This window comes from Oncorhynchus nerka, linkage group LG8 (genome assembly GCF_034236695.1).
Source record: "Oncorhynchus nerka isolate Pitt River linkage group LG8, Oner_Uvic_2.0, whole genome shotgun sequence".
NCBI lineage: Eukaryota > Metazoa > Chordata > Actinopteri > Salmoniformes > Salmonidae > Oncorhynchus > Oncorhynchus nerka.
In genome coordinates this window covers 23,156,812-23,171,114 of record NC_088403.1, presented here as the reverse complement: position 1 = coordinate 23,171,114, position 14,303 = coordinate 23,156,812, and positions in this window count along the sequence as shown.

The following is a 14,303-nucleotide window of genomic DNA, read 5'->3' as shown; positions in this document are numbered from 1 at the left end:
GAAAACCAAATTTATTTGAATAAAACACAAAATATGTTGCTGTAGTTTGTCCATAAATCATCAAATGTAACACACGTTGACATTTACATTAAACTATCATATTTAGTTTTATTTACGATGCATCATCTAGAGTTGTAAAGGTTAAGTTAATTGATTTCATTTCAATGCCTTCAGAATGAAGTTCTTATTCTCAATCACCCACTTTATGCAATTGACCTTTTCCTCAAATTGGAAAAAAGTCTGATATAATTGTATAGCTTTTTTATATTTTAATTTATTTTCAGTGTTATGTTTAACTCAGGCTTTTTTATTTGGCGAGAAATGTGAACAAAATATTAGAATGGTATTGGTTCATTACTTTTTGGACTATTTACGGTAATGAGAATTTTGTGGAAATTTCAGTAAAATGCACAATATCTGATTTTTTAAAAACATAATAATAATTATGAAACCGATACATTGCCCTCAGAAATATTCACACACCTTGACTTTTTCCACATTTGGTTGTATTGCAGCCTGAATTTAAAATGTATTAAATTGCATTTTTTTTCATTGTCTCTGGCCTACACACAATACCCCATATTTTCAAAGTGGAATTATATATATATATATATATATACATACACTACCGTTCAAAAGTTTGGGGTCGCAAAATAGGAAATATAGTCAAGACGCTGACAAGGTTATAAATAATGATTTTTAATTGAAATAATAATTGTGTCCTTCAAACTTGGCTTTTGTCAAAGAATCCTCCATTTGCAGCAATTACAGCCTTGCAGACATTTGCTATTCTTGTTGTCAATTTGTTGAGGTAATCTGAAGAGATTTCCCCCTATGCTTCCTGAAGAACCTCCCACAAGTTGGACAATTTTTCAGTTTTTGATTTGTTAAAAAAGTTTGAAATATCCAATAAATGTCGTTCCACTTGATGATTGTGTCCCACTTGTTGTTGATTCTTCACAAAAAAATACAGTTTTATATCTTTATGTTTGAAGCCTGAAATGTGGCAAAAGTTCGCAAAGTTCAAGGGGGCCGAATACTTTCGCAAGGCACTGTAGTTTGGAGCTGTGCTTTGGGTCATTGTCCTGTTGCAGAAGGAAATTGGCTCCAATCAAGCGCCGTCCACAGGGTATGGCATGGCGTTGCAAAATGGAGTGATAACCTTCCTTCTTCAAGATCCCTTTTACCCTGTACAAATCTCCCACTTTACCACCACCAAAGCACCCCCAGACCATCACATTGCCTCCACCATGCTTGACAGATGGCATTAAGCACTCCTCCAGCATCTTTACATTTTTTCTGCATCTCAAGAATGTTCTTTTTTGTGATCCGTACACCTCAAACTTAGATTCATCTGTCCATAACATTTTGTTCCAATCTTCATCTCTCCAGTGTCTGTGTTATTTTGCCCAGCTTTTCTTTTTTTTGGCCAGTCTGAGATAGGTATTTTTCTTTGCCACTCTGCCTAGAAGGCCAGCGTCCCAGAGTCGCCTCTTCACTGTTGACGTTGAGACTGGTGTTTTGCTGGTACTATTTAATGAAGCTGCCAGTTGAGGTCTTGTGAGGCGTTTGTTTCTCAAACTAGACACTCTAATGTACTTGTCCTCTTGCTCAGTTGTGCACCGGGGCCTCCCACTCCTCTTTCTATTCTGGTTAGAGACAGTTTGAGCTGTTCTGTGATGGGAGTAGTACACAGCATTGTACGAGATCTTCAGTTTCTTGACAATTTCTCGCATGGAATAGCCTTCATTTCTCAGAACAAGAATAGACTGATGTGTTTCAGAAGAAAGTTCTTTGTTTCTGGACATTTTGAGCCTGTAATCAAACCCACAAATGCTGATGCTCCAGATACTCAACTAGTCTAAAGAAGGACAGTTTTATTGCTTCTTTAATCAATACAACAGTTTTCAGTTGTGCTAACATAACTGCAAAAGGGGTTTCTAATGATCAATTAGCCTTTTAAAATTATAAACTTGGATTAGCTAACACAACGTGCCATTGGAACACAGGAGTGATGGTTGTGGATAATGGGCCTCTGTACGCCCATGTAGATATTCCATAAAAAATCAGCCGTTTCCAGCTATAATAGTCATTTACAACATTAACAATGTCTACAGTCGTGGCCAAAAGTTTTGAGAGTGACACAAATATTAAATTCCACACATTTCCACAGTTTGCTGCTTCAGTGTCTTTAGATATTTTTGTCAAATGTTACTATGGTATACTGAAGTATAATTATAAGCATTTCATAAGTGTCAAAGGCTTTTATTGACAATTACAGGAAGTTGATGCAAAGAGTCAATATTTTCAGTGTTGACCCTGCAATTTGCCCTGGCATGCTGTCAATTAACTTCTGGGCCACATCCTGAATGATGGCAGCCCATTCTTGCATAATCAATGCTTGGAGTTTGTCAGAATTTGTGAGTTTTTGTTTGTCCACCCGCCTCTTGAGGATTGACCACAAGTTCTCAATGGGATTAAGGTCTGGGGAGTTTCCTGGCCATGGACCCAGAATATTGATGTTTTGTTTCCCGAGCCACTTAGTTATCACTTTTGCCTTATGGCAAGGTGCTCCATCATGCTGGAAAAGGCATTATTCGTCACCAAACTGTTCCTGGATGGTTGGGAGAAGTTGCTCTCGGAAGATGTGTTGGTACCATTCTTTATTCATGACTGTGTTCTTAGGCAAAATTGTGAGTGAGCCCACTCCCTTGGCTGAGAAGTAAACCCACACATGAATGGTCTCAGGATGCTTTACTGTTGGCATGACACAGGACTGATGGTAGCGCTCACCTTGTCTTCTCCGGACAAGCTTTTTTCCGGATGTCCCAAACAATCGGAAAGGGGATTCATCAGAAAAAATCCCTTTACCCCAGTCCTCAGCAGTTCAATACCTGTACCTTTTGCAGAATATCAGTCTGTCCCTGATGTTTTTCCTGGAGAGAAGTGGCTTCTTTGCTGCCCTTCCTGACACCAGGCCATCTTCCAAAAGTCTATGGGATCCCATAGAAAATCTATGGAGGGAGCTGAAGGTTCGAGTTGCCAAACGTCAGCCTCGAAACCTTAATGACTTGGAGAAGATCTGCAAAGAGGAGTAGGACTACATCCCTCCTGAGATGTGTGCAAACCTGGTGGCCAACTACAAGAAACGTCTGACCTCTGTGATTGCCAACAAGGGTTTTGCCACCAAGTACTAAGTCATGTTTTGCAGAGGGGTCAAATACTTATTTCCCTCATCAAAATGCAAATCAATTTATAACATTTTTGACATGCGTTTTTCTGGATATTTTTGTTGTTATTCTGTCTCTCACTGTTCAAATAAACCTACCATTAAAATTATAGACTGATCATTTCTTTGTCAGTGGGCAAACGTACAAAATCAGCAGTGGATCAAATACTTTTTTCCCTCACTGTATGTAAATGGGTAAAAAGAAAATGCAGACATTAAATATCTCTTTGAGCATGGTGAAGTTAAAAATTACACTTTGAATGGTTTATATATACATCCAGTCACTACAAAGATATACAGGCCTTCGTAACTCAGTTGCTGGAGAGGAAGGAGACTGCTCAGGAATTTTTCCATGAGGCCAATGATGACTTTAAAACAGTTACAGTTTAATGGCTGTGATAGGAGAACTCTGAGGATGGATCAACAACATTGTAGTTGCTCCACAACACTAACCCAAATGACAGTGAAAAGAAGGAAGCCTGTACAGAATAAAAATATTCCAAAACATGTATCCTGTTTGCAACAAGGCACTAAAGTAGTACTGCAAAATAACGTGGCAAAGCGATTATATTTCTTGTCCTGAAAAGAAGGTGTTATGTTTGGAGAAAATCCAATACAACAGATTACTGAGTACTGCACTTCATATTGTCAAGCATAGTGGTGGCTGCATCTTGTTATGGGTAAGTTTGTAATTGTTAAGGACTGTGGAGTTTTTCAGGATAAAAAAGAAACGGAATGGCGCTAAGCACAGGCAAAATCCTAGAAGAAAACCTGGTTCAGTCTGCTTTCCATGAGACACTGGGAGATGAATTCACCTTTCAGCAGGACAATAACCTAAAACACAAGGCCAAATATAAACTGGAGTTGCTTACCAAGAAGACAGTGAATGTTCCTGAGTGGGCAAGTTACAGTTTTGACTTAAATCTACTTGAAAATCTATGGCAAGACCTGAAAATGGTTGTCTCAATATCTAGCAATGATCAACAACCAATTTGACACAGCTTGAATAATTTTTTAAAGAATAATGGGTAAATGTTGCACAATCCAGGTGTGGAAAGCTCTAAGAGACGTACCCAGAAAGACTCACAGCTGTAATCGCTGCCAAAGGTGCTTCTACAAAGTATTGAGTCAGGGGTGTGAATACTTGTGTAAATGAGATATTTCTGCATTTAATTTTCAATAAATGTGAAAAACATTCTACAAACATGTTTTCAAGGCAATGATTTTGAATTCAGGCTGTAAAACAATAACATGTGGAATAAGTCAAGGGGTATGAATACTTTCTGAAGGCACTGTAAGTACATATCCTAACTTCAGTGATACAAGAGGAAATTTAGTGGAAAATGACCCTTGAGAATATTTGGGTCAAATGTGACCCAGCTACAGTTTATGGGGAAAATAAGTAATATTATTTGTGTAAAATAATATTTTGTGCAATATGTTTGAATTCTTGTTGTATGAAAAATATATATTTGTCTTTTACATTTTTCTGTCACAATTTTAGTCCTATTTCACCTCTAATTCAAGCCACCAGGAGGCCTGAGTGTACCACATATAGAACCTTACAATTGGGAGTTTAAACACTTGAGTTGAGGCACAGGCATTTTGGCATTGATTGCCCTGGAAATTAGTGTCAGTTGGGTTGATTCAGACAGTCTGTTGGTTTACGCTATGGAAGTTTGCAAGATTATTATATGGTTATCAGGGTCGTATTCATTAGGACATGCATACCATAGCAAATGTGGATGGATTGAATCTCATCTCTTTTAAGAAATGGCACTGGGTATTACATTTACATAACATTTGATTAGTTGAGCAGACAATCTTATTTTCAATTTACAGTTAGTGCACTCATCTTAAAGGGGTAATCTTCTACATCCATAGAACATATGTAATTGCTACATCAATATTGGGACTTTTAAATGAATGATATGTACCTATTGCTTCTTGATGAATATAATTTATACACTGAGTGTTCAAAACATTAGGAACATCTGCTCTTTCCATGACATACAGTGCCTTCAGAAAGTGTTCATAACCCTTCACTTATTCCACATTGTTGTGTTAAATCCTGAATTCAAAATGGATTAAATATATTGTTTTTCTCACCCATCTACACACAATACCCCATAACTGGAAAACATGTTTTCAGAAATTGTAGCAAATTTGTTGAAAATGAAATTCAGATAGATCTAATTTACACAAGTATTCACACCTCTAAGTCCCCCCTTGCAGAAGCATGTTTGGCAGCAATTACACCTGTAAGACTTTCTGGGTAAGTCTCTTAAGAGTTTTCCACAACTGGATTGCGAAACATTTCCCCATTATTATTTTCAAAATTCTTTAAGCTCTGTCAAAATGGTTGTTGATCATTGCTAGACAAACATTTTCAGGTCAAACCATAGATTTTCAAGTAGATTTAAGTCAAAACTGTATCTCAGCCACTCAGGAACATTCACCGTCTTCTTGGAAAGCAACTCCAGTTTAGATTGGGCCTTGTGTTCTAGGTGATTGTCCTGCTGAAAGGTGCATTCATCTCCCAGTGTCTCTTGTGGAAAGCAGACTGAACCAGGATTTCCTCTAGGATTTTGCCTATGCTTAGCTCCATTAGTTTTTAATCCTGAAAAACTCCCCCATCCGTAAGGATTACAAGCGTACCCATAACGTGATGCAGCCACCACTATGCTTGAAAATATGAATGGTGGTACTCAGTAATGTGTAACACTTTGTATTCAGGACAAAAATGTAATTGCTTTGCCACATTTCTTGCAATATTACTTTAGTGCCTTGTTGCAAAGAGGGTGCAGGTTTTGGAATATTTTTATTCTGTACAGGCTTCCTTCTTTTCACTGTAATTTAAGTTAGTATTGTGGAGTATTGTGACCCCTCCTGTCTCAGCCTCCAGTATTTATGCTGCAGTAGTTTATGTGTCGGGGGGCTGGGGTCAGTTTGTTATATCTGGAGTACTTATCCTGTCCTATTCGGTGTCCTGTGTGAATCTAAGTGTGCGTTCTCTAATTCTCTCCTTCTCTCTTTCTTTCTCTCTCTCGGAGGACCTGAGCCCTAGGACCATGCCCCAGGACTACCTGACATGATGACTCCTTGCTGTCCCCAGTCCACCTGGCCATGCTGCTGTTCCAGTTTCAACTGACCTGAGCCCTAGGACCATGCCCCAGGACTACCTGACATGATGAATCCTTGCTGTCCCCAGTCCACCTGGCCATGCTGCTGCTCCAGTTTCAACTGTTCTGCCTTACTATTATTCGACCATGCTGGTCATTTATGAACATTTGAACATCTTGGCCATGTTCTGTTATAATCTCCACCCGGTACAGCCAGAAGAGGACTGGCCACCCCACATAGCCTGGTTCCTCTCTAGGTTTCTTCCTAGGTTTTGGCCTTTCTAGGGAGTTTTTCCTAGCCACCATGCTTCTACACCTGCATTGCTTGCTGTTTGGGGTTTTAGGCTGGGTTTCTGTACAGCACTTTGAGATATCAGCTGATGTACGAAGGGCTATATAAATAAATTTGATTTGATTTTGATTTGATTTGGAGTAACTACAATGTTGTTGATCCATCCTCAGAGTTCTCCTATCACAGCCATTCAACTGTAACTGTTTTAAAGTCACCATTGACCTCATGGTAAAATCCCTGAGTGGTTTCCTTCCTCTCTGACAACTGAGTAAGGAAGGCCTGTATCTTTGTAATGACTGGGTGTATTGATACACCATCAAAAGTGTAATTTATAACTTCACCATGCTCAAAGGGATACTGAATATTTTTTATTCTGTACAGGTTTCCTTCTTTTCACTCTGTCATTTAGTATTGGGAGGGTGCTCTAGCCAACAAACAGCAGAGACCTGAGGACACCATTCCAACCTGGAACTGAGCCAGATACAAATTCAATTGGCACTAAGGTGTGAAGTAAAAGGCCTTTGGGCTCAACAAGAGTCTTTGAAGCATCCTCTGAAGCCCCCTCTTGCTGTTCAAAGACCATTCACTGGCATTTTCTACAAGAAATCTGCCTCCAGAAATAAAAGCTTCTCCCAAGTGGGTGTGACACCTGCTCCCATTGCCTGCTGCACTGCTGCTTGGATTCCACCAGGCAATCTGTTCACCGTCTTCCCTGCCTGTCTCACCCTGTCTGGTACAGGTACCTCCATCACACTCACCCCTCTCTGTTCACCGTCTGCCCTGCCTGTCTCACCCTGTCTGGTACAGGTACCTCCATCACACTCACCCCTCTCTGTTCACCGTCTTCCCTGCCTGTCTCAACATGTCTGGTACAGGTACCTCCATCACACTCACCCCTCTCTGTTCACCGTCTGCCCTGGCCTGTCTCACCATGTCTGGTACAGGTACCTCCATCACACTCACCCCTCTCTGTTCACCGTCTGCCCTGGCCTGTCTCAACATGTCTGGTACAGGTACCTCCATCACACTCACCCCTCTCTGTTCACTGTCTGCCCTGCCTGTCTCACCCTGTCTGGTACAGGTACCTCCATCACACTCACCCCTCTCTGTTCACCGTCTTCCCTGCCTGTCTCAACATGTCTGGTACAGGTACCTCCATCACACTCACCCCTCTCTGTTCACCGTCTTCCCTGCCTGTCTCAACATGTCTGGTACAGGTACCTCCATCACACTCACCCCTCTCTGTTCACCGTCTTCCCTGCCTGTCTCAACATGTCTGGTACAGGTACCTCCATCACACTCACCCCTCTCTGTTCACCGTCTGCCCTGCCTGTCTCAACATGTCTGGTACAGGTACCTCCATCACACTCACCCCTCTCTGTTCACCGTCTTCCCTGCCTGTCTCAACATGTCTGGTACAGGTACCTCCATCACACTCACCCCTCTCTGTTCACCGTCTGCCCTGGCCTGTCTCCCCCTGTCTGGTACAGGTACCTCCATCACACTCACCCCTCTCTGTTCACCGTCTGCCCTGGCCTGTCTCACCATGTCTGGTACAGGTACCCCCATCACACTCACCCCTCTCTGTTCACCGTCTGCCCTGGCCTGTCTCCCCTGTCTGGTACAGGTACCCCATCACACTCACCCCTCTCTGTTCACCGTCTGCCCTGGCCTGTCTCACCATGTCTGGTACAGGTACCCCCATCACACTCACCCCTCTCTGTTCACCGTCTGCCCTGGCCTGTCTCCCCCTGTCTGGTACAGGTACCCCCATCACACTCACCCCTCTCTGTTCACCGTCTGCCCTGGCCTGTCTCCCCCTGTCTGGTACAGGTACCTCCATCACACTCACCCCTCTCTGTTCACCGTCTGCCCTGGCCTGTCTCCCCCTGTCTGGTACAGGTACCTCCATCACACTCACCCCTCTCTCCCGAGCTTTCGCTCGCCTCCAGCACACAAGCACTGTTGGGGCGACTGACTTGAACTTACAAGTCGTTAAATATTTGTATTTTTTTCTTGTGCATTTTGCTATTTGCCTCATGACTCCTGAATACTTTGTTGACTACAAACTTTCTTTACCCAACCGTGGGACAGACGGTTTGTTCCCACACTCGGGACTCTGACTCTCTACTGGTTACACAGACTTTTGGCCTCCCATCCTATTCTAACCACCTCGCCGGCTTTGTATTCATGTTACCTGATGAAATTGCTGTACAATATGATCTTGTTGCAATCTGATGCACATTCAGATGTCATAAACCAGCACTGCAGATCTCTCCCTGTACTATGTCGTGCCTTGATTGTATTACTGTTGATGGTATCTGGAAATGTACATGTACACCCTGGTCCATCTATACTTGCTAGCCCCAATTCTGACTTGTGCTCTGATATCTGCTTCACTGATTTCTGCTCTCGTAAAAGCCTGGGTTTTCTGCACGTTAACACTAGAAGCTTATTAACAAAAATGGATCAATTGAAATTGTGGGTTCACAGCTCCAATCCAGATGTGTTTGTCATTACTGAGACATGGTTAAGGAAGAGTGTTTTGAATACTGATGTTAACGTTTCTGGTTATAACCTTTTTCGGCAAGACAGATCTTCAAAAGGTGGGGGAGTGTCGATCTTTACCAAGGATCACCTTCAGTGCTCGGTTGTCTCCATCAAGTCTGTCCCCAAACAATTTGATTTGCTGGTTTTAAGCATTAAACCTTCAAATAAACTCAGCAAAAAAAGAAACGTCCTCTCACTGTCAACTGCGTTTATTTTCAGCAAACTGTAAATATTTCTATGAACATAACAAGATTCAACAACTGAGACATAAACTGAACAAGTTCCACAGACATGTGACTACCATAAATGGAATAATGTGTCCCTGAACAAATGGGGGGCGGGGGTCAAAATCAGAAGTAACAGTCAGTATCTGGTGTGGCCACCAGCTGCATTAAGTACAGAAGTGCATCTCATCCTCATGGACTGCACCAGATTTGCCAGTTTTTGCTGTGAGATGTTACCCACTCTTCCACCAAGGCACCTGCAAGTTCCCAGACATTTCTGGGGAGAATGGCCCTAGTTCTCACCCTCCGATCCAACAGGTCCCAGACGTGCTCATTGGGATTGAGATCCGGGCTCTTCGCTGGCCATGGCAGAACACTGACATTCCTGTCCTGCAGGAAATCACGTACAGAACGAGCAGTATGGCTGGTGGCATTGTCATGTTGGAGGGTCATGTCAGGATGAGCCTGCAGGAAGGGTACCACATGAGGGAGGAGGATGTCTTCCCTGTAAAGCACAGCGTTGAGATCGCCTGCAATGACAACAATTTCAGTCCGATGATGCTGTGACACATCGCCCCAGACCATGATGGACCCTCCACCTCCAAATCGATCCAGAGTACAGGCCTCGGTGTAACGCTCATTCCTTCGACGATAAACGCGAATCCGACCATCACCCCTGGTGAGACGAGAGCAATTTTTGCCAGTCCTGTCTGGTCCAGCGATGGTGGGTTTGTGCCCATAGGCGACGTTGTTGCCGGTGATGTCTGGTGAGGACCTGCCTTACAACAGGCCTACAAGCCCTCAGTTCAGCCTCTCTCAGTCTATTGCGGACAGTCTGAGCACTGCTGGAGGGATTGTGCGTTCATGTTGTAACTTGGACTGTTGTTGTTGCCATCCTGTACCTGTCCCGCAGGTGTGATGTTCGGATGTACCGATCCTGTGCAGGTGTTGTTGCACGTGATCTGCCACTGCAAGGACGATCAGGTGTCCATCCTGTCTCCCTGTAGCGCTGTCTTAGCTGTCTCACAGTACGGACATTGCAATTTATTGCCCTGGCCACATTTGCAGTCCTCATGCCTCCTTGCAGTATGCCTAAGGCACGTTCACACAGATGAGCAGGGACCCTGGGCATCTTTCTTTTGTGTTTTTCAGAGTCAGTAGAAAGGCCTCTTTAGTGTCCTAAGTTTTCATATCTGTGACCTTAATTGCCTACCGTCTGTTAGTGTCTTAACGACCGTTCCACAGGTGCATGTTCATTAATTGTTTATGGATAATTTAACAAGCTGTCACGTCTGCTCCCACTCTTCCCTTCCCCTGGCGCTTGAGGGCGCCAGATTACCCTGCATCACATGCTCCTGCCATCATCACTCACACCTGCCCTCCCTCGTCACTCGCGTCAGTGTTATTGGACTCACTTATCACCTGTAATTTCCTCCCCTATATTTGTCAGTTCCCCAGCTCTGTTCCCCGCTGCTGCATTGTATTGTTTTTGTCTTATGAATTTGTTTCTGACGCTGTTCCTGTCTCGTCTCTGTCCGTTATAATTAAATGTTTACTCCCCGTACCTGCTTCGTCTCAACAGCGGCATTCCGTCTGACAGAATGCAGCAACCAAACATACGAATCATTCGGAGGTACTGGCGTTCCAGTTGGAATGGTGGCAGCGACTCTGGGTTGCCACTGATGGAACCGGGGTGCCTAAGCCAGGGGTGCCTAAGCCATCGGGCTCTCACGCCCTGGCTGGCTCGAGAGGTTTTCCTGGCTCGGTGGCTTCCCATCCCACGGCACACTCCACTGGATCATCGGGCTCTTCTTCAGTAGCGGGATCATCAGGCTCTCATTGCCTAAGCTTCGTCTCAACAGCGTCATTCCGCGTGACACAAGCATGGGAAACAGTGTTTAAACCCTTTGTTACGTTCCCCAGTTTCTGTGTTGTGGTTTTGTTTGTATGTGTGTGTGTTTCAGGATGGCTTCCTGGATTCCTCTAAGCAGCTGATTTTTTCGGCCCCATTGATTGGAGCTGACCCTGCCCTCTCGTCAGAAACAGCTGTCTTCAATTACCAACTTCATCTGACGCTATAAAAGTCAGTGTTCTGTTGCTCAGAAGAGAGCTGATTGCTGAGAGATGAGGGGGATATCCAGAGTTGGTTGTTAGGAGAGAGATGATTAGTGTGTCCTGTGTTGGGGTAGGAGAGGGGGCTTTGACATTTACTTGCTTTGGTTCCGTTCAGCCCCTGTTCCCCAAAATTACCATGTGATAGAATAAATTCCTTGTAAACGGTACCACTCTCTGTGTAACGGTTCTCTTGTGGTGAAGGAGAGTCGGACCAAAATGCAGCGTGTAGATTGCGATCCATGTTTAATGAACAAACGTAACACGAATCTAAATACAAACACTACAAAACAATAAACGTAACGAAAACCGAAACAGCCTATACTAGTGTAAACTAACACAGAGACAGGAACAAGGACACTAAGGACAATCACCCACAAAACCCAACACAAAACAGGCTACCTAAATATGGTTCCCAATCAGAGACAATGACTAACACCTGCCTCTGATTGAGAACCATATCAGCCCAAACATAGAAATAGACAAACCAGACACACAACATAGAATGCCCACCCAGCTCACGTCCTGACCAACACTAAAACAAGGAAAACACATACGAACGATGGTCAGACCGTGACACTCTGCCTTTGTCATCCTTACTCGCACCTACAATCGCATACCTCTTTCACTCCACGGGGAGTTGTGTTGTAGCAAGGTGTTGCGTTCCCTCTTCCTAGACGCGTGCGTAACACCTTTACAACGAGGATCTGTGAAGTTATTTGGATTTTTACAAATTATCTTTGAAAGACAGGGTCCTGAAAAAGGGACGTTTCTTTTTTCGTTAAGTTTAGCTCTTTGTTGCTGGGTGCTTTTGTCCTCCATCAGCACCGGCCTGTACCCTACCTGCCCTAAGGTCTCTCCTGGCCCCTTACACTAAGTCTGAATTTGACCTGCTAGGTGACCTAAACTGGGACATGCTTAACCCACCTGACCAACTCCTAAAGCAATGGGACTCCCTAACTCTTTCTCTGATTTTCACCAATCCCACAAGGTATGACTCCAAACACCCAGAAAAGGCGACTCTCCTCGATGTTATCCTCACAAATAATCCTGATCAGTCTGGTGTTTTCGGTAATGACCTTAGTGATCCCTGTTTTATAGCCTGTGTTCGTAATGGCTGCTCAGTGAAACGACCTGTCCTGATTTGTCATAGACGCTTGCTAAAAAACTTTAATGAGCAAGCCTTCCTTCATGAACTGGCCTCTGTAAAATGGTATAGAATCAGCTTGATTCCCTCTGTCGAAGACGCTTGGACCTTATTTTTTGATATTTTCAGTGGTATTGTTAACACGCCCCCATAAAGAAAATGAGAATTATAAACAGGTTCAGCCCCTGGTTCGACCGTGATCTTACAGAGTTACTCCACCTCAAGAATTGCATTTGGCGAAAGGCTCGGCACATGCATACTCAAGCTGACTTATTTCTCATTCAGGCAAATGAGAAATAAGTGCACTCAGTCTATCCGGAATACTTAAGGAGCAGGGTCTAACCCCAAAAAGTTCTGGAAAACGGTTAAAGACCTGGAGAATAAACCCTCCTCCTCACAGCTGCCCATGTCTCTTAATGTTGATGATGTGGTTGTTACTGACAAGATGCACATGGCTGAGCTCTTGAATCACCACTTCATTAAGTCAGGATTCCTATTTGACTCAGCCATGCCTCTTTGCCTGTCCAACATTTCCTCATCTCCCACCCCTTCTAATGCAACTATTCCTGATGCTTCTCCCTCTTTTTCCTCTGCCCCACTACAAAGTTTCTCCCTGCAGGCAGTCACTGAGTCTGAGGTGCTAAAGGAGCTCCTTAAACTTGACCCAAAAAACCATCTGGGTCAAATGGTTTAGACCCTTTCTTCTTTAAGGTTGCTGCCCCTATCATTGCCAAGCCTATCTCCAACCTTTTTAACCTGTCTCTCCTTTCTGGCGAGGTTCCCATTGCTTGGAAGGCAGCCACAGTTCGTCCTTTATTTAAAGGGGGAGATCAAGCTGATCCTAACTGTCATAGGCCTATTTCTATTTTGCCCTGTTTATCAAAAGTGTTGGAAAAACTTGTCAATAATCAACTAACTGGCTTTCTTGATGTCTATAGTATTCTCTTGGGTATGCAATCTGGTTTCCGCTCAGGTTATGGATGTGTCACTGCAACCTTAAAGGTTTTCAATGATGTCACCATTGCCCTTGATTCTAAGCAATATTGTGCTTCTATTTTTATTGACTTGGCCAAAGCTTTTGATACGGTAGACCATTTCATTCTTGTGGGCCGGCTAAGGAGTATTGGTGTCTCTGAGTGGTCTTTGGCCTGGTTTGCTAACTACCTCTCTCAAAGAGTGCAGTGTATAAAGTCAGAAAATCTGCTGTCTCAGCCACTGCCTGTCACCAAGGGAGTACCCCAAGGCTCAATCCTAGGCCCCACACTCTTACATTTACATTTTACATTTAAGTCATTTAGCAGACGCTCTTATCCAGAGCGACTTACAAATTGGTGCATTCACCTTATGACATCCAGTGGAACAGTAGTGCATCTAAATCTTTTAAGGGGGGGGGGGGTGAGAGGGATTACTTTATCCTATCCTAGGTATTCCTTAAAGAGGTGGGGTTTCAGGTGTCTCCGGAAGGTGGTGATTGACTCCGCTGTCCTGGCGTCGTGAGGGAGTTTGTTCCACCATTGGGGGGCCAGAGCAGCGAACAGTTTTGACTGGGCTGAGCGGGAACTGTACTTCCTCAGTGGTAGGGAGGCGAGCATTGTTACATCAACAACATAGCTCAGTCAGTAGGAAG